This window comes from Giraffa tippelskirchi, chromosome 12 (genome assembly GCF_054371585.1).
Source record: "Giraffa tippelskirchi isolate mGirTip1 chromosome 12, T2T-mGirTip1v1.2.pri, whole genome shotgun sequence".
Taxonomy (NCBI): Eukaryota; Metazoa; Chordata; class Mammalia; order Artiodactyla; family Giraffidae; genus Giraffa; species Giraffa tippelskirchi.
The window spans coordinates 79,097,595-79,118,693 of NC_137286.1; the positions used below are offsets into that span (position 1 = coordinate 79,097,595).

Below are 21,099 nucleotides of genomic sequence, written 5' to 3' on the forward strand. Positions count from 1 at the left end.
GAAAGATGAACTCTCCAGGTCAGTAAGTGCCCAATATGCTACTGGAGATCAGTGGAGAAATAACTCCAGAAAGAATGATGGGATGGAGCCAAAGCAAAAACGATACCCAGTTGTGAATGGGACTGGTGCTAGAAGCAAAGTCCGATGCTATAAAATACCACTACACAAATTAAATTCTAGAACACTGACAATACCAAATTCTGACAAGGCTGTAGAGCAACAGAAACCCTCATTCACTGTTTGTGGAAATACTAAATAGCACAGGCACTTTGGAAAATAGTTGGCAATTTCTTACAAAACAAAACGTATTCCTACCATATGATCCAGGCATTGGAGTTCTTAGCATTTACCCAAAGGAGCTGAAAACTTATGTTCACACAAAAACCTACATGTAGATGTCTATAGAATATTTATTCATATTTACCAAAACTTGGAAGCAACCAAGATGGGCTTCAGTAGGTGGATGGATAAATAAACTCTGATACATCTGCTGCTGCTAAGTCGCTTCAGTCGTGTCTGACCCTTAGCGACCCCATGGACTGCAGCCTACTAGGCTCCTCTGTCCATGGGATTTTCCAGGCAAGAGTACTGGAGTGGGGTGCCATTGCCTTCTCCGCTGATACATCTAGACATTGGAATATTATTCAGTGCTAAAAAGAAATAAGCTCTTAAGCCTTGAAAACACATGAGAAAACTTCAATACATTCTACTAAGAGAAAGTAGCTAATCTGAAAAGGCTACATACTGTGTGCTTCCAACTATATGACATTCTAGAAAAGGCAAAACTATGATCAGTGATTGCCAAGGGTTGTGGGGAAAAGAGGAATAAATAGGCAGAGCACAGAGAATTCTTGGGACAGAAAAACACTCTATGTGATACTAAAATGATGGATACATGTCCTTACACATTTGTCCAAACCCATAGAGTGTACAGCACCAAGAGGGATCCCTGGTGTAAGCTGTGGATTGCAGGTGATTATAATGTGCCAATGTAGGCTCATCAATTTAAAAAAATGTACCAGTCTAGTGGGGGACGTTAATAGTGAGGGATGCTATGCATATGTGGTAAATATCTGTACTTTTTTCTCAATTTTGCTGTGAACCTTAAACTGCCGTAAACAGTTATTCTTTTTAAAGAAAAAATATTCCTCTACAAAATACATTACAAATTATGCTTTTAGTTCATTTCTTGTGAAAGTGACTGTTATTCAGAACCATTTTACAAATCGGATCAATACACAGTGAGATGAAATATCTCTTCTCTATTCTTTATTATAGATATATTAGAAATGTTTCATTATTTTTTATTTAGTCCTATCAAAAATTGTTTAGAATATAACTATCATAAATTATGTCTAGACCACAGCTATCATGATTAAGGGATTATAAAATAATATGCTGCTTTTAATTTTTAAATGTGATTGGCCTAATACAAAATCAAGGCTCTAGTAAAATATTCACACATGCACATACACTATTTATGTTTAACTTTCTATTATTTGGGTTTGATGTGAGCATTTGAAGCAAAAATATTGCACACATGAAGTTTAGGAAAATTAAATTACAAGTTCTGTTTGAGGGATATATAATGTTATATTTTTATTGTAATGTGTCTGGCATAAATTCATGTTATCTGTTTTATAGTTCTTTATTCCGAATTTGAAAAACTTTTACTTACTCAGTATTCCTCTCATATTATATGCAATAATGAGAATAAAGCAATGATTTACTATTATTAAAACAATTACTTTTCTAATAATTTCAATCCTCTGAAGTTCACCAAGTTAAGGAGAATTTTTGTGGCTCATCTCTTTTATAATCAGTGACATATAGATATTTGTACATTCTTCCACCTTAAAAAGCAAGTTTTCTCTGTGTAAACCTTTAACATCATCTCAATACTCAACTTTATAAAGGAGCAAACTTTCAGGATGTTTGTAATACATAAATGTGTATAATTTAGGAAACAATTTTATAGCCATAGAAATTCATTCACATCACAATACAAAATCGTAAAGTTAAAATAAGATAAATGATATAAAAATTTAACCATACAAAGAAGTAAATACACACAAAAGTAAATACATGTACATAAATATGTATGTGGTTGTTGTTTTATGGGTGTTTATTACTGGTACTGATTTATCATTACAAATATGAACTAGATCTTAAGAATATCCTCATATTATAGAAACTTGAGAATGAATTTAATATGTATATTTACGAGTTTTTAAAAATGTGCTTGATTTTTAGGAATTTGAAATATGAATCTGTACATAGGCAAAGATTTTATGCTTTCACGGTTTAGATAACATCACCAGTACTTAGGAAAGGGTTTGACATATAATTCACTCAGTAAAATTATATTTGGAATAAACTCCAGTATTCTTGCCTGGAGAATTCCATGGACTGTATAAACTCCATGGGGTGGCAAAGAGTTGGACATGACAGCAACTTTCACTTTCAACTTTCGTCTTGATAATAAGTAAATAAATAATGTTTTACATGCATAATATCTAAAATGAATGTACTGATACAAATTAAACTTTCAATTCTCAATATCTGCCTCTAATAACTGAATGTTGTCCTAAACAGTGATTTATCTTTTGGACTATGCTGAACTGTCACTTCCATAAAAATATTTTACTGCAGATTTGGGGTTCCCACCTACTCTCTAAGGGAGAAAATTACTTATCATTATTCTACCAGGTGCAAATTAATGCTATATTTGAGCTTTATCATGCATGCACTAGATTGTAATTAATGGCTTTCTTTCAAAGTTCAGTTCAGTTCAGTCACTCAGCCGTGTCCAACTCTTTGCGACCCCATGAACTACAGCACGCCAGGCCTCGCTGTCCATCATCAACTCCCGGAGTCTACCCAAACCCATGTCCATCGAGTCAGTGATGCCATCCAGCCATCTCACCATCTGTCATTCCCTTCTCCAGCTCTCAATTTTTCCCAGCATCAGGGTCTTTTCCAATGAGTCAGCTCTTCCCATCAGGTGGCCAAAGTATTGGGGTTTCAGCTTCAACATCAGTCCTTCCAATGAACACCCAGGACTGATCTCCTTTAGGATGGACTGGTTGGATCTCCTTGCAGTCCAAGGGACTCTCAAGAGTCTTCTTCAGCACCACAGTTCAAAAGCAACAATTCTTTGGTGTTCAGCTTTCGTCACAGTCCAACTCTCACATCCATACATGACTACTGGAAAAACCATAGCCTTGACTAGAGGGAACTTTTTTGGCAAAGTAATGTCTCTGCATTTTAATATGCTATCTAGGTTGGTCATAACTTTCCTTCCAAGGAGTAAGCATCTTCTAATTTCATGGCTGCAGTCACCATCTGCAGTGATTTTGGACCCCAGAAAAATAAAGTCAGCCACTGTTTCCACTGTTTCCCCATCTATCTGCCATGAAGTGATGGGACCAGATGCCATGGTCTTAGTTTTCTGAATGCTGAGCTTTAAGCCAACTTTTTCACTCTCCTCTTTCACTTTCGTCAAGAGGCTCTTTAGTTCTTCTTCACTTTCTGCCATAAGGGTGGTGTCCTCTGCATACCTGAGGTTATTGACATTTCTCCCAGCAATCTTGATTACAGCTTGTGCTTCCTCCAGCCCAGCATTTCTCATGATGTACTCTGCGTATAAGTTAAATAAGCAGGGTGACAATATACAGCCTTGACATACTCTTTTTCCTATTTGGAACCAGTCCATTGTTCTATGTTCAGTTCTAACTGTTGCTTCCTGACCTGCATACAGGTTTCTCAAGAGGCAGGTCAAGTGGTCTGGTATTCCCATCTTTTTCAGAATTTTCCACAGTTTCTTGTGATCCACACATTCAAAGGCTTTGACATAGTCAATAAAGCAGAAACAGATGTTTTTCTGGTACTCTCTTGCTTTTTCGGTGATCCATCGGATGTTGGCAATTTGATCTCTGGTTCCTCTGCCTTTTCTAAAACCAGCTTGAACATCTGGAAGTTCATGGTTCACGTATTGCTAAAGCCTGGCTTGGAGAATTTTGAGCATTACTTTACTAGCATGTGAGATGAGCGCAATTGTGTGGTAGTTTGAGCATTCTTTGGCATTGACTTTCTTTGGGATTAGAATGAAAACTAACCTTTTCCAGTCCTGTGGCCACTACTGAGTTTTCCATATTTGCTGACATATTGAGTGCAGCACTTTCACGACATCATCTTTCAGGATTTGAAATAGCTCAACTGGAATTCCATAACCTCCACTAGCTTTGTTCATAGTGATGCTTCCTAAGGCCCGTTTGACTTCACATTCCAGGATGTCTGCCTCTAGTTGAGTGATCACACCATCGTGATTGTCTCGGTCGTGAAGAACTTTTCTGTATAATTCTTTCAAAGTAAAATAGCATATTAAAATTGCTACATTCCTTAGCTTCATGAGAACAGTTCAAAAAGCATTAAAAAGAAAAAAAAATCAATGAAAGAATTTGTTGACTGCTTAAAGGAGAAATTAAAAGCAGTGGATGATTTACCTCTATGAGGCCTCAAGATCCAACAATACTCGTATGGAGATTTTGCACTACGTTAAGAGAATATTAAAAAAAGAAGAAATATGGTTTTAGGATGAAAATTGTAAGTTAGATTTCAGATGATTTGACTGGAGAACACAATATTCAAACAGAAGTATCCTGTAAGAGATAGGAAGCTTCAGTCACGGTAATAGTCATGTGGAAGGTATAAGTAAGGGTTTCAATTTTATAGATATAGTAATTAAAACTCTAGAAATGTGTGACATCTTCCAGAAATATTATATATAAAATGGAACAACTCTGCATGAGAAATGAAAAATGTTTTGAAGTGTTTAGAACTCCTAGCATGAGTAACAAATGAACAAGAGAAGTCTGATAAAGTAACAAAAGCCAAAGAATAAGACACTTTCAAATGTGATATAATAACTTGTGGAAACAATGGCATCCTTACCAGCCTCTCCTTAATGTTTCTTTGGGACGTATAAAAGCATTATAGGACTGATAGTTTTCTGTTAAGTCAATTGAATATGTTTTGTCAATATTTCAAAGTTTTATATTTATGTAAATATAAATATAAACAGTGGCTTAAAGACTATGTCAAACTGACATATCTTAATAGTGTCAATTAAAATATGTATGATTATAAATATGCAACACAGAATCTATAATTCAAAAGATTTTCCAAGTTTCAAAATTTCATAGGAAGCTTAAAATGTGAAATATTAAAATATTTCTACTCTAATACACTCATGTGAAAAAATTCAATTTCAAATATGATCTCCTATATCTCCATTAGGACGTTTGCTTTGTGTTACTGTTTGAGCTTCCTTCCTGGCTCTGCAATAAAGCATCCATTTGCAATGCAGGAGACCATCTGAAATGCAGAGAAAAGGTTTCAGTTCCTTGGTCCTGAAAATCCTCTGGAGAAGGAAATGGCAACCCACTCCAGCCTTCCTTCCTGAAAAATTCCATGGACAGAGGAGTCTGGTTGGCTATAATCCATGGGGTCACAAAGAGTTGGATACAACTGGGCACACATATACCTTAGTGAGAATTAAGAGTTCATGATTTCCCTCAAGTCCTCTCCTATGCTTATTAGTTCATATTCATACTCAAAATAGTATCCATTTTGTAACAAAAGCTTTAAAAATTCTAGAATAAAGAGTTCCTGTGATCAGATCATAAGCCAATCTTCCTTAATTAATCATGTTAGGCTCATTGTTAGTATTTATACCTGGTAACTGTTCTGAAGTTGATCAACATTTTATTTCTTATTGTTGTGAGCATAAGTAACCTTAAGTCATTGTTTAGAGACTTCCATAATTAACCATACAGCGCTTAATGGAATGTTTTAGAGAACATAAAGAATTTGTCATATTTTCCAAAACTGGTGTATTGTGAGAAAGAGTTGAACAAATGTTTTGAAATTCAGTAGTTTTCTGGTACTTAAAACAAAATATATTGTTCTATATTTGCATTTGGTGACAAGTAGGAGTTAAGTAACAATGAAAAAGCCCTATTTAGCTTTCCTCTAGAGGTCAACAAGAACCATCTTGTTCTTTTCTTTTAAGGACAATGGGGAAAGTAAAATGAGTGTCTTTAGAAATCTGGGAGAAAATCCATCTTAAAAAGAAAATGAAGCATTCATTTAAGAAAAGGCAGCAGCAGAAATCCCCAAGGCTAATTGTCCTGAGTAGTACTTGAGTCACTTAAGCCGCCTGGAAATTCAATGGCTGAATGCTTCACTGGTTCTGCCACCCAGTGGGCAGGGCTGAGCGCATAACTCAGACTATCACCTAAGGACTGAGAGTGCTACACCTCTGCTCATATCGTATCCTTTCCTACTGATAGGTGACTAACCCCATGTACTAGGTTTATATAGCAGGACTCAAGTGGTTAAACAAATTAAATCAGTGGTGGCCACCATTAACTGCTATTAATACATGGATTTCAGACGCATTTCTCCTTAAAGGGGAAGAGACTTCAGAGCCAAAAGGATGCCTGCTGAACGTCAAAGGGAAGAATAAACGGTGCCTCTAGGTCAAAGCTCCCCTTAAAGTGGCTCATAGCAATCATTTCAGAATAGTGTCAATTAAAACGATGGCAAACAGGTAGAATTGAGTCATATTGGTTCCAATTCTTATCAAAAACACATATAGAGCTTATCTACTCAAGGTATTTACTGAATTCATTGAATCACTAATTCATATTCCATTTCTTCATCAATTTACCTCATTACATTACCTACAGTTATTATTCATGTTTAGAAAACAGGTAAGTGGAATGTAAACAATTGGACCAAACAGAAAAGTACCACAGCGTTAAAGAAAATTCAAAGTGTAGAACAGTGAAGTTTTAAAAGAGGAAAACATGCTAGAATAAAATGAAGAAAAAATATGATACCTTTTAAAATATTAATACGTAAATATTTTTAAAAATGAAAGGAAATTCCAACAATTACTAAGTGATTTGGTGCAGCACACATCAATGGGATAACCAAATATCGTATATCAAAATATCTTAGGGATATAGGTGCTTTCCTCCCAGTAACATATTTTTGTCTACATTTGAGCAAGCAGTTTTATCTAGGGCAGCAATGTGTCCAGTTAAGGTAAAAACAACAACAGCAAAAAAAGGAGCAATTTGACCAATTCAAATAAACATACACATTTAAACACACAGCCTTTGCTCTCAAGAATGTATATCAGTGAGCTTAGTCACTGACGGTGGAGAGGACTGGACTGTATTTCAAAATGAGTGTTCAAATTCATAGCACCTATCAAAAGATTCAGCAACCTATCAACAAGAATAATGCACCTACCATCCCAACACTGTATGAAGCGAGAGGACAGGAGACAAGGGCATTCTTAAGCAACAAATTCTGAAGACAGACCAAAGCATTATGCATATCAAGCAGGTTGTGAGGTCAATGTGCAGAAAATATCACAACATAAGTTACTGCCAGCGAATGACACCCTGAAAACACCTTTTGAAAGTAGCCCTGACAGCTAGAGCATCTGCAGACATTACTCCACGTGGAAAGGCCCTTGGTGCAGCAGAAGGGCCTTATGGCTAAAAGAAAACATTTGACAGTTATGCAAAATAAATGTGAATTATAAATACACATTTATTTATAACATATATATATACATAACATATATGTTATATCTGTCTGTGCTAATAGATGACTGGATTTCTAGAAGATTTCTTTTTTAATTTTTAGATAATATGGCAAGAGTTGTTACATTTCTGCACTTTTCCGTTAATTATAAAAATATTTTGTTGAGAAATTTAGACGCCTGTTCAGTTCAGTTCAGTTCATTCAGTCATGTCCGACTCTTTGCGACCCCATGGACTGCAGCACGCCAGGCTTCCCTATCCATCACCAACTCCTGGAGTTTACTCAAACTCATGTTCATACAGTTGGTGATGCCATCCAACCATCTCATCCTCTGTTGCCCCTTTCTTCTCCTACCTTCAATCTTTCCCAGCATCAGGGTCTTTTCCAATGAGTCAGTTCTTCAAATCAGGTGGCCAAAGCATTAGAGCTTCAGCTTCAGCATCAGTCCTTCCAACGAATATTAAGGGTTGATTTCCTTTAGGATGGACTGGTTGGATCTCCTTGCTCTCCAAGGGATTCTCAAGAGTCTTCGACACCACCATTCAAAAGAGACCTGAATACTAAGAAAAAACTGTGCCTTAATTTATTCAGAATTTTATTAAGAGTTGAATGTTTAAAAATTGTGTTCTTCTTTCCATTTACTCTGACTTTCCCGTTTTTTACTACCCTCCCCTTTTCTAACGATATGTGAACCTCCTGTGTTTCCTCATTTTCTAACACGTTTTTACTTAGTCATTTAATTAAATCTGTCCTCAATTCTCAATGCCTTTCTTTGTATTCTTAATGTTTTTACCTCTCTAACTTTCAACATTTTGGCATTTTATAACTTATTCACTGGGGTTGCTCAGCTATTATTACACAAAGGGAATAAATACTAAAATACACCCCACCCCACCCCTTATGAATAGAGTGACAAGTGTATTTATCTACTGTATCATATATTTTATAGCCACATTTATAACAATAACCTAGTTGTTAGTGTTCTCATTTACACATGACTTAACCTAAGGCCAGAGAGATAGCTCACTTTTTTTAAATGTCAGTGACACTATAACTGGGCTTCCCTGGTGGCTCAGCTGATAAAGAATCCGCCTGCAATGCAGGATACCTGGGTTCGATCCCTGGGTTGGGAAGATCCCCTGGAGAAGGGAAAGGCTACCCACTCCAGTAGTCTGGCCTGGAGAATTCCATGGGCTGTATAGTCCATGAGGTCACAAAGAGTCGGACACGACTGAGCAACTTTCACTTTCACATTATAACTTGGGAATTTTAACTGATAAAAGGTGGAATATGGGTTTATTCTATGAGGTCTTTGTCCAGATCTGTGAGTGGAATTGGTATTTTCCCCACAGCACTTCCCAGTTTAGACTAGCTATTTTTTTCTAGCCTCAGGAATGTCTTCTCTAGCATTTCCGAGTATCATGACACTATTTCCACATGCAGAAAATTTAGAGATGTAAAGGGAACCTTTGATCATGATTTTGAGCTATTAAATAAGTCCTGATTCTTATTAATAAAAATGTATCCCAACCAAAAGCAGTGGTGACAATACTCGAAGTATTACTTATATTGGCATTTTCAATTATAGATCATCTCAGAAATGTGAGCAGGTGAGAATTTTTTTTTTTTTGAAAAATGGAAAAGCCTTTCTGCTTGCAATTTTGTTATGAAGTCAGGACCCATGGACTTAAAACTCATCTGGAAAGGAATTCCCATCAGAAGGTTTATTGTCATAGCATCATTTCCGTAACCTCGAGGAAACAATATTACCTATATCTGTCACTGCTAGTAATAAGTATCTAAGTAACAAATGACTAATTACTGTCCAAAAAGAGAGGGCAAACTCTGGGCATAGAGCAGGGACCTTCATCTGGAGTAAACAAAAAGAAGGCAAAACTTTAGCAATTATGTTGATCCAAAGGGCTTGAGACAAACAGGAAATCCACTTTGTGTATATCAGCTAGGGGACAGAGAACAACCTCGAGTAAGTGGAATTAAATCAAAGGGAGCATGGGAGGCCGAGGCCAGAAAAAGAGGGATCCCTTTTTTATAAGCTTGCAACCTCAGCTGTAAGCAGGGATAAAACTCTCATGTACAACAAGCCAACATGGACAGATGTTCAGAAACATCACTGATTAAAGCGTATTTGTTTAGCTGAAAAGTTAATTTACTATGATAGATGAGTATTTCACTGCAAATGAAAATTTCATTTTGCTTTATATTAACACCTTCCATAGATAATTTGAAACTAATTTTGATGTTATTTTTCTGGAATATTTTCATCATTTCAGAAAGAAATTTTAATTTTAAATGCCATTTTCCTTGAAAAGAAAAAAGGAAAATTAATTAGCATATTTTCTGTTTTAGAAGAATTAAACAGTTGTGATTCATCTCTCTGAAATTTATGCTCCAGTTCCTCAGGAAACACATACGATACAAACTCAACTGTATACAAACATATAGAAGTCTAATGGTTTTTGTTATCTGCAGAATGATCCAATGCTCACAGTATCTGGCATTTTCTTCTCCTTTCGTTAAATATGTGAATTCTGATGCACAGATATAAAGTAGAAATCGGACCATAAATTCACCATAGATTAGCATCTGAAAGTCATTAACATAGTTATCAATCTTAAAGATACTTTAAATTCCATTTTTAGCATTAAAAAAGATAGTTATCAGTACCAACAATAAATGAACAGTTTTCTATGAGTCAGAAAAAAGTGAAATAAAAAAATAATAAAGAAAAACCTTATAAAGGTATAACTGGGGACAGAGTTGTGCTAATGCTAAAATATAAGTCTGTATATAATTCTTTTTTAATTTTGGTGAAAACATAAATATACAGCTGTAGTTTTAGATGAGTTGTGCTTTTTAATTGTTATCTAATATTTTCCACAATAATGTGATAATAGGTAACTCAACAGCATACTTAGCAGTGAAGATACTTTTTTCTCATGCAAACCTTAAAACCAGCAAGGATTGAAGCTGAAGCTACTTTTGCCATTTACTTACCTGATATCTCAGATTGCAAGTATTTGGTTTCCTATTTTCCTTTCCTTTTTTTCTAAGTACACCCAGAAAAAAGTGGTGGGGAATTAACCGGTGAAATCAATTTAGCCAAAAGCCATGCAGCTCCAACCAGCTCTCCCTTCTGGAGAAAGAATTTATTCACGAGCTGCTGCACATTCTGCCAGCCCATGGCCCTCTGCTGTCAGCCGTCTCCACTGACCGCTTGCTAAATGCACACCCCTTTCCTCCTGCAGCCTCACACCCGAAGACTGACCAAGAAGGGGCAGATATCAAAGCCTGATCCTCTCTTCCAACTTCAGATAATATTGAGGGTCCATAGAGCTGTTCAGTTGTACAAAGGCTTCCCTGGTGGCTGAGCAGTAATGAATCCACTTGAACTGCAGGAGACTTGGGTTTGATCCTTAGGTCAGGAAGATGGCATCCCACTCCAGCATCTGTGGCTAGGAAATCCCATGAAATGAAGAACCTGGTTGGCTGCAGTCCAACTTAACTAAATAATGACAATAGCTGTACAATATTTGGAGAAGGCAGTGGCACCCCACTCCAGTACTCTTGCCTGGAGAATCCCATGGATGGAGGAGCCTGGTGGGCTGTAGTCCATGGGGTCGCTAAGAGTCAGACACGACCGAGCGACTTCACTTTCACTTTTCACTTTCATGCACTGGAGAAGGAAATGGCAACCCACTCCAGTGTTCTTGCCTGGAAAATCCCAGGGATGGGGGAGCCTGGTGGGCTGCTGTCTATGGGGTTGCACAGAGTCGGACACGACTGAAGTGACTTAGCAGCAGCAGCAGTACAATATTTGGTAGACCATGCTGCAGTCATACTTCTCTTTTTGCCCAATCCTGTTTCCTTCCCCTCACTTCCACAGGTTTTGACCTCTAGAGATGAAACGTCATATACTCTGTTCTCTTTCTCAGAGTTGGCTTCTCAAATAATCTAACCTGTGATATCAGAAAGTCCTTATAAATATAATACACTTTATCATGTCACTAAATATCAGTACAGAAGAGACCAACAGTCTAATCCCTTCATACCTTTAAGCATTAATTTCTCAGTCATGTCTGTCTCTTTGCGATCCCATGGACTGTAGCACACCAGGATCCTCTGTCCATGGAATCCTCTGGGCAAGAATACTGGAGTGGGTACCCATTCCCTTCTTTAGGAGATCTTCCCAACCCAGGGATCAAACCTGGGTCTCCTGCATTGCAAGCAGATTCTTTACCATCTGAACCACCAGGGAAGCCCTGTTATTTATTACTTCTAAGCGCTTTTGAAATTCAAGTCATCATGAGAAGCTGAAGAAATTTCCCGTCATCATAAGGTTTGTGCGTTCCCTACAACTTTCATATCACTCACCATATTCAACTCCTCACCCCTGAATTATTTGTAATTCATGAACTATCAGCAGCAAAATTCTCTATATCCTCAAGTTCCTTTCTGAACAGTTCCTTAAATTTCCTTTTCTGACTAAAAAAATTAGTGTTCTTTTCTCTAGAGTTCTGTTCAATGGTAGCTGTTTACTCTGCAGCCTTCCTTATACCACAGACGATCTTTATTCTAGTCTTTGCCATTTCTAAATTGTTTTCTATATTCAACCTTCATCCCCAGAAATGAAATTTAATGTTATTAGATTATATCCCTTATTCTTATTTGCTATAGTCATAAAAATAAATAGTATATCATTTCTTCTAATTATTCTAAAATATGGTTTGTTATTACTCCCAAAAATGCTGCTCTCAAAATGTCAGTGACTTCAATATCCTTATAATTGATATTTACTATGACCACCCAAGTTCTGTCAAAAATCCAGAAATAGAAACATTAAAGGTACCAAATTAATAAATAATATTTAATAAAAACTTATTTTGCATAAAATAAATTCACAAACTGGGAGCTTTCACATTCAAAACTGATATGAGACTCAGGGACCTGACATTACAGGGTGGCTTATAAGTTGAAAATGAGGAAATTGTTTAACCTTTACAGTGATTGGCTATTACAATGGAGTTTTGTAGACATCAGGGGATTGTTTAAAAGTGTGCAACACCATTGTAGGAAGATGACAGATTTATAGATTTATTTTATGGTTATTGTAGGTGTTTATGAGAAATAATCCAAGTTAAGTTTCACTTATGTCCATGAAATGAGCTAAATTTAGCTTCGTTTACATGACTTAAATGATCTTATCTGCTCAGGAAATTTTCATATCTGGTTTTCATTTTATACTTAACACTTCTCCATTCTTGAATTTTTCACATCCAACAGTCTTGAACACTTCTTTGCCACCTGATCCTATGTTATATTGCAGAATTGTCATTGTCAATGATGGCGTTCCTTCAGTTTCAAACCTGGTCTTCCTTTCTTCCTACAAAGCCACTTGTCTAACTGTTCTCTGTCATTATTCAATTTCGACAATCATTTGACCACATAGGAAATTCCAATCCATGGAACCAGCCAACTTATATTGTTTCTATGTCACTCCAGCCTGTCCCCTAGGTTACAAAAGATTAACACAATCTCAAAAAAGTTTCTGAAACGTGCTTTATTTGATAGTAAGGGATTGACTGTGTGGATCACAAAAACTGTGAAAAATTCTTAAAGAGATGGGAACATCAGACCATCTTATCTGTCTCCTTGGAAACCTGTATGCGGGTCAAGAAGCAACAGTTAGAACCTTAAATAGAACAACATACTGGTTCAAAATTGGGAAAGGAGTACCACAAGGCTATATACTGTCACCCTGTTTATTTAACTTATATGCAGAATATATCATGCAGAATGCCAGGCTGAATGAGTTACAAGCTGGAATCAAGATTGCCCTGAGAAATATCAATAATCTCAGATATGCAGATGATACCACTCTAATAGTGAAGAGGAACTAATGAGCCTCTTATTGAGGGTGAAAGAGGAAAGTCAAAAACTGGCTTAAAACTCAACATTCGAAAAACGAAGATCATGGCATCTGGTCCCATCACTTCATGACAAATAGAAGGGGAAAAAAATGGAAGCAGCGACAGATTGTCTCTTTGGGCTCCAAAATCACTGCAGATGGTAACTGTAGCCACAAATTTAGAAGACTCTTGCCTCTTGGAAGGAAAGCTATGACAAATCTAGACAGCATATTAAAAGCAAAGACATCATTTTGCCGACGAGGTTCATCTAGTCAAAGCTATGGTCTTTCCAGTAGTCATGTATGGATATGAGAGTTAGACCATACAGAAGGCTGAGCAACCGAATAATTGATGCTTTTGAATTGTGGTGCTTGAGAAGACTCTTGAGAGTATCTTGGGCAGCAAGGAGATCAAAGTAGCCAATCCTAAAGGAAATCAACTCTGAATACTCACTGGAAGGACTGATGCAGAAGTTGAAGCTCCAAGCTGAAACTTTGGCAACCTAACGTGAAGAGTCAAGTCACTGGAGGAAAAGAGGGTGGCAGAGGTTGAGATGGCTGGATAGCATCACCAACTCAGTGGACGTGAACTTAGGCAAACTCCGGAAGAAAGGCAGGGACCAGAGGCCTGGCGTGCTGCCTCTGTGGGATAGCAAAAGAGATGGACAGGAATTAGTGACTGAACAACAACAACAAGGGAAATAATAATAATAAAGAAATTCAGGGTAGCAATGAAGCTGGGCATCTGCATTGTAAAGCGGCTCCATCTATTTTCTCAGCAGTACATTAACTCCTACATGTCTGGAGCAAATCAGGTTGGGAGGTTGTGTAGTGGTAGTAAAAATAGTATATCTTTGGTAGCTCTGGCTGCTTTTCCTAATAATATGCACATATTCAGTATTATAAATTATGGGATATTGTTATAAAGCGCTACCAAAAATGATTCAACCCTGAATACCACTGAAAATATTTATTTGTTATTGCACACCTATGTGCATGAACACTAGCAAAAATATAATTTGCTAAGAGTAAAAGGCCTCACTGTATCTTGTCTTTATGCCTCTCTTTCAAGTAACTTATATTTCCTGGCACAACAATACAAAAATTGTTCTGAATATGTACTTAATTTCAGAATCCTCTATCACCCTCCATACATTCCTGGTTAAATCTCACTCTCTGAATCTGCATTCAGGCAGCTAGACAAGAGTGTAGAAAAATGACAAAACCATGTTGATTGGGACTTAAACTTGTATCACTAAATAAAGTGTTATATGGTAGACAATTGCATCTCATTTCCTTAGATTATTCTTATTCTAGATGAGATTTTACACCTCCTCCCTCTTCAAACCTCCAACGCTCTGCCACATTTTCTGATAATAATATCTACATGTTCTCATCTCCATATCCACACACAAATTTGAAATTTTTAGCCAATATGCTACTTCCTACATCCCCTTCCTACTCTACATCCTCCTGAATTCTGTCTCCCACATCTATAAAATATCCGCTCCCCAAATTATATCTTCTCTCACCTAAATTATCAAATGTGCCCTCTGTGAGGAATCATTCCATTTATCATACAACACTCGGCAGTGTCACTACATACTATAAAGTTCTTTTCACTCCATATACCCTCTAGCTACTCCTCCACCTCCCTGTTCCCTTTTAGCACAAAATCATTTAAAAGTCTATTATTAATGCACTTAAAATGTTAATGCAAAATGATGTATGTACCCCAATGTTCATAGCAGTGTTATTTACAGTAGCCATGATATGTGCCCATCCCCAGATGGAAGGAAGATGTGGTATCTATAGACAATGGGAAAGTTCAGCCATTAAAAGAATGGAACGATGTTATTTACATCAATATGGATGGACTTGGAGGGCATTATGCCAAATGAAATAAGAGAAAGATATATACTGTGAGATAGCACATTTTTTTGGAATCTAAAAAATACGACAAGCTACAGAACATAAGAAAAAAAAGCAGACTCACAGATATAGAGAACAAACTAGTGGTTACCAGTGAAGAGAAGGAAAGAAGGAGGGGCAGTGTCGGTGTAAGGAACTAAGAGATTCCAACTATTACATATAAAATAAACCACAAGAATATATTGTACAACACAGGGAATATAGCCAATATTTTATAGTAACTATAAAAGGAGTATAAGCTTAAAAATTGTGAATCATTATATTATACATCTATAATATATAATACTTAACAGCGATCTTATTTCAGTAAATAAATAGATAAATAAATAAATTAAATAATTAAATATGCTATTAGCCTTTAAAAATTGTAGTGTATTGCTTTCTATACTTTCATTCCTCAAATTCTATCTTAAGTCCACAAATTGGACCATTTCTTTCTCCATGTTTTACCAGGCACCACAAATTCTAACGATAATTTAACTGAAAATATATTTTCAGAAAGTCAAATGTGCTCACCGCTGTGATTCCCTTTCCGGGGCCTCCTCACCTCCTCACAGATACACCCTGAGTGTTCCCGGGCTTGATTTCTCTCATCCCTCAAGGCCCAGCCAGTCTGGAGGACTCGGATGCTCTTTATGTGCTGATGACTTCCACATCTACCTGGAGGCCCTGTTCTTCCCTGGATTTCAGGGTTGCATATCTTATTCCCTATCCTGTTTATCCACTTGGGTAACTTAAAAATCAATGTATCCAAAACCAAAGTTATGATTTCTACACTTCTCTCAGTAACAGACCTGTTCCTTTTGCTTCCTAATTCAATTCTTAAAAAAGAAATTTTGTCCCTTATTTGTTGAGGCTGAATTTAAACAGATAAATTATTATAGTTTTGTGTCCAAAGATGTTTACAAGGTTTCACCATTCTTCTCTACCTCCGTCATTGTCTGACACCTCCATTACCGGCGTTGACTCATAAATGCTTCCTGTGCTAGAACTTTCACTTCTGCAATTATTCATCACAGGGCAGCTGAGGCCCTCCATTAAAGAAAATCAAGTAAACAATTTCAGTCTTTCATTTATTATCTTCCAATGGCTTTCCTTTTTTTTTTTTTTTTCAAAATGATATCTAATCACCAACAGTAACAAAAGCTACCATTAATAGCTAATTGTCATCAGTTTTAGTGGAGAAGACAAAGGCAACCCACTCCAATGTTCTTGCCTGGAGAATCCCAGGGACGGGGGAGCCTGGTGGGCTGCCATCTATGGGGTCGCACAGAGTCAGACACAACTGAAGGGACTTAGCAGTGTCAGCAGCAGCAGCAGTTTTAGCAAAGGCTTTCCAACCTCGCATTTCATTCATTACTCTCCTCCTATTTCCAAGAGCTCCAGGACACTGACCTTCTTGCCAGTTATAGACAATACCACATGTCCATCTCTAGATCATGGTCCTGTCTCTCTTCCCTGTCTGGTGTGGCACTCTTCAAATGCTTGCAGAGTCATTTATTTACTGCAAGCCTCTGTCAAATATCTTGCTGAACATCCTCCACACATCACACTTTCCTGATTTTATCATCCCCCTTGTCTGTAGCACATGCAGCCTGAAATAGTAAACCTATTTACTTAAATATCTGCTTTCTTTCTCCAAAATATAAGTTATGGGAAGATAAGTGTTGTTTTTAGTTTGATTTTTCATTCCCTTGCAATTTCCAGTGCCTGTAACAATGTTGGAATATTGAGTATCCACTCAATTGTTACTTGTTGAATAAACAGATATACATTTATTCTTGAGAAACTTTTCCAATGATATCATCATAAAGTATGATTTAGTTGTAGAATCACTTTCATTGCCTCTCTGAAAGGAGAACTATTCTTTGTTTTGTCATATGCCTTATACCACTATATTCTGTCCCCACAAGTAGCAAATATATCTTTATTAATGAATGGAAATGGTTAACTTTTGGCCATGGAGTTGAAATCTCCTGTGGATCATATGCATCAGTAATATCTAAGGACTTTTTTAAGTTTTAGCTAATTTACACCATGCTTACACAAGTAATTTTCTCTTTCCAAAGCATAAGGTTCATTGACAACACTGCAAGGGATAAATTTGAAATTTAATAAATCAGATTTATTGAGCAGCTACAATATGACAGGCACAATGTTTGGTACTTTAAAACGGTGTGTGTCAGTTCCTGCAATAATTCTGCAGAGTTGGGTATTCCTACTTACAGAGGAAGATGATGCTTTGTAAAGGTAAGCAAGCTTCCATATTGAAGTACAATTCTCTTAAATTGAAGTCTTTAACCTTTTTATAAGGCCTCATTGAATTATGCAACCCACTCCGGCATTCCTGCCTGGGAAATCCCATGGACAGAGGAGCCTGGCGGGCTACAGTCCATGGGGTCACAAGAGCCAGACACGACTTAGTGACCACAGTGAGGAAAGCCATCAGCCCAAAATGATGGCCCCACAACAGGTGCACCACATCACCCATTACTTGCTTATAGTCTCTTCCCAGTAACACTTGGTCCTCTCCATGGAGCAGAGGCAATGACCACCAAATAGTTCACTTCTTGCCTACATATTTTTAGGCCTTTGGAAGTTGAATGAAACCCTATGCCATGTGAACTAAAGTGATGTGTATTAATTCTGGACTGAGCAAAGGCATGTGTGGGATTCTCCACTCTCTTCTTCCTCCACAGGGGAAGTGGAGGGCCAGCACTTTATAGAGTGTGGCTCCAGGGTGATGGGGCCTCAGCCACACTGGATTCCTGAATGAGTAACGAAGCAGAAACCATCTGCACCCCCTCGGCTCATCTCTTACTCATGCACCATAAGCAAGAAATAAACTTTTGCTTTAAACCAGTGGTTGGGGGAGGGGGTCTATTCTGGCAAATATAATCATTACGATCTTTATGTAGTCAACTTACTGATATAGCTACCAAATCACTCACTTATGGAAATATAGCTATTTAACAACTTCAGATCACAGTGTATTGACTATATTAAACTGAACCGTTAATCTGTTTTTTCCCAATTCATTGTTTTTAATCATGCAGACATAAATCCCATCAAGCTTCATCACTTCATCATTATTTCTACTATTAACTTTAGTAATATTGTTTTCTGTAATTTAATATCAAAATTTGCAGGCCAATCTTGCATTAAAAAAAATTTCATTTTTAGAGTATTTGCACTCTCTGAAAATGTCCAAATTCTATTGACTATGTAGGATGGTTTGTTTGTAAAATTCTCTCATATTTACATTTGTTTCTCACACTTTATTTATTTATTTTTTCTGAAGAAACAGAAAACTTTGATTTATTGAAGCCTTTTAAGCAAAACAAGCAACTAAAGTATAATTACTTTGAAAATTTGCAAGCAGAAATATAAGGATGCCAGGGATCTTATTCTCAGACCTAAGTCCCTGTTAATTGTTTAAATTATATAAAATATGGAGAAAAAAATCAGGCTGAAAAAATGCCATCCTGAAAAAGAATCAGTTTAGTATATACATTAATGTTCTCCTAAAGACCTGGTGAGTGAAACACATTTATGATCAACAGAAATGGCCTTCTGACAGAAAACAATTATGAGTTGCATAAAAGTATAATATGTTTCAACTCAACTTCTCTCCCCCTTCCAACTTTTAAAATATATTCTAATACTTTTAACTGCTTTTAAACAACTTTTAGACACACACAAATCCTTTAATGATAATATTATTTCAGTGTCGTAAAATAGACATGGGATCACAACTCCTCCTCCTAAAGGAGATAAGGACTGAGTGTTCATTGGAAGGACTGATGTTGAGGCTGAAACTTCAATATTTTGGCCAACTGATGCAAAAAACTGACTCATTTGAGAAGGTCTTGATGCGGGTGAAGATTGAGGGCAGGAGGAGAAGGGGACAACTGAGGATGAGATGGCTGGATGGCATCATCGACTCAATGGACATGGGTTTGGGTGGACTCTGGGAATTGGTGATGGACAGGGAGGCCTGGCGCTGAGGTTCATGGAGTCGCAAAGAGTCGGACATGACTGATTGACTGAATTGAACTGAACATAACTCCTCCTACCAATTTGGTTTATAGCCAGTATGTAGATATACTTTTTCCAATTAGTATATATTGGTTGTATCCTTGGGAAGTGGCACTGCTCAAAAATAGGATTCAGGTAGTAGGAGACTAGTAATACCTGCTTTGAAATGTTTTCCTTCTGAAATTAGTATAGAGCTCTGGGGTAATTCATTTGTATATCAGGGTGAATCAAACATAGATTTTTGGAGAAAAATCCCAGACTTGGTTTTCTGTATCTGAGGGCCCATCTCTAGGGTGATGATCTTCCAACCACATGGCAGTCTTGCTCTGGGTCTTAAAAAGTACAGTATTAGAGTACAATAGCTGGCATACTGGGGCTGGCTTCGAGTGAACAGACAAGAAGAATTATCAACAGGAGGAGGGAAAAGCAGTGGGATATGGTAGAGCTGAAGGATCAGCAGCAGTAGAAGATGAGACAAACTGCATGAATTTCATGCCTGAAATTCAAGTCTGAGAGTTCGTACTTGAAGGTTCATACGCATGGAACTTACTGAATACTAGTTTGCTCTTAACCAACCAGAAAAAATGCCAGTGATTTAATAAAGAGTAATATTTCTGTTCCGACTATTTTAGATGCAAGCATTATTCTGTTTCCCCCCCCCAAAGTATTTTTGATAAGTCTATTTCTCACATATTAAATATATGATTATTCCTTCTTCTTGATAAATCTAACCTTCTCCAACTTTCCTTTAAAAATAATTTTGTTATGTTAATTGGTGTTGGCAATGCCTCCGATTTCATATCTGCTACAAATTTCATTAACACACCGTTTTCTCCATCTTCCAGATCATTAATTAAGTTGTTAAACAAGATCAGCCCTCACACTGATCCCTGTGACGCTCCATTAAATACATTGACATTTTGTTTGGTATACTTCAGCTAGTTTTATATTCATAAGGCTCTGCTTTGATCCAAGTAAATTTGAATTTTTATCACTATTCCTTGACACTTAATGAAATATTTTATTTGCTATTCTTAAGTAGATATATTGCATATCATTGGCTACTCTGTGGTTGAAGTAGCCTGGAATTATTTAAAAATTATGAATTTTGAGGTATAATTACTTTAATAGAAAAGTTCCCAGTTATTTTTTCTTATAATCTTTTTCTTTAATTATGTGCAATATTAGTGTTTTATTCAATGCTATCTTTTTGAGACTCCCCCCCCAATCCCTTTTTTACAATGCAGGTTTCTCTATAAATCTATATCCTTTTTAAAAACATAATGACACTATTTTATTGACAGTTTTCTTCATACTGAAATATACATGATATCTAGATTCACTGAAACAAGTTTCATCACATAATTTTGTGTTTATTATTTGTTTTCTGTAATTCCTTTATTATTGATTTTTCAAGTCTGATACTTGTTAATTTCTCACTGTACATGACTTTCATTATTGATCCTAATTAATTCACATTCACTTTAAATACATTTTTTATGTAGATGTAACCATTTTATTTAAGACTTGGCTGAATTTCTTTCAGATTCTAACCTATTCACAAAGGCTGTTTATTTGGA

The 21,099-nt window shown here is 36.6% G+C and overlaps 1 long non-coding RNA gene across 1 annotated transcript; it reads right to left on the bottom strand.

Moving 5' to 3' along the window:
- Positions 1 to 1,937: 1,937 nt before the first annotated feature.
- Positions 1,938 to 8,812, bottom strand: LOC145530620 (uncharacterized). Its single transcript, XR_014071939.1, has 3 exons — positions 8,732 to 8,812; positions 7,978 to 8,183; positions 1,938 to 4,661 (listed from the first exon to the last, which is right to left on the bottom strand). It is a non-coding gene; the product is annotated as an uncharacterized LOC145530620 (long non-coding RNA).
- Positions 8,813 to 21,099: the final 12,287 nt, after the last annotated feature.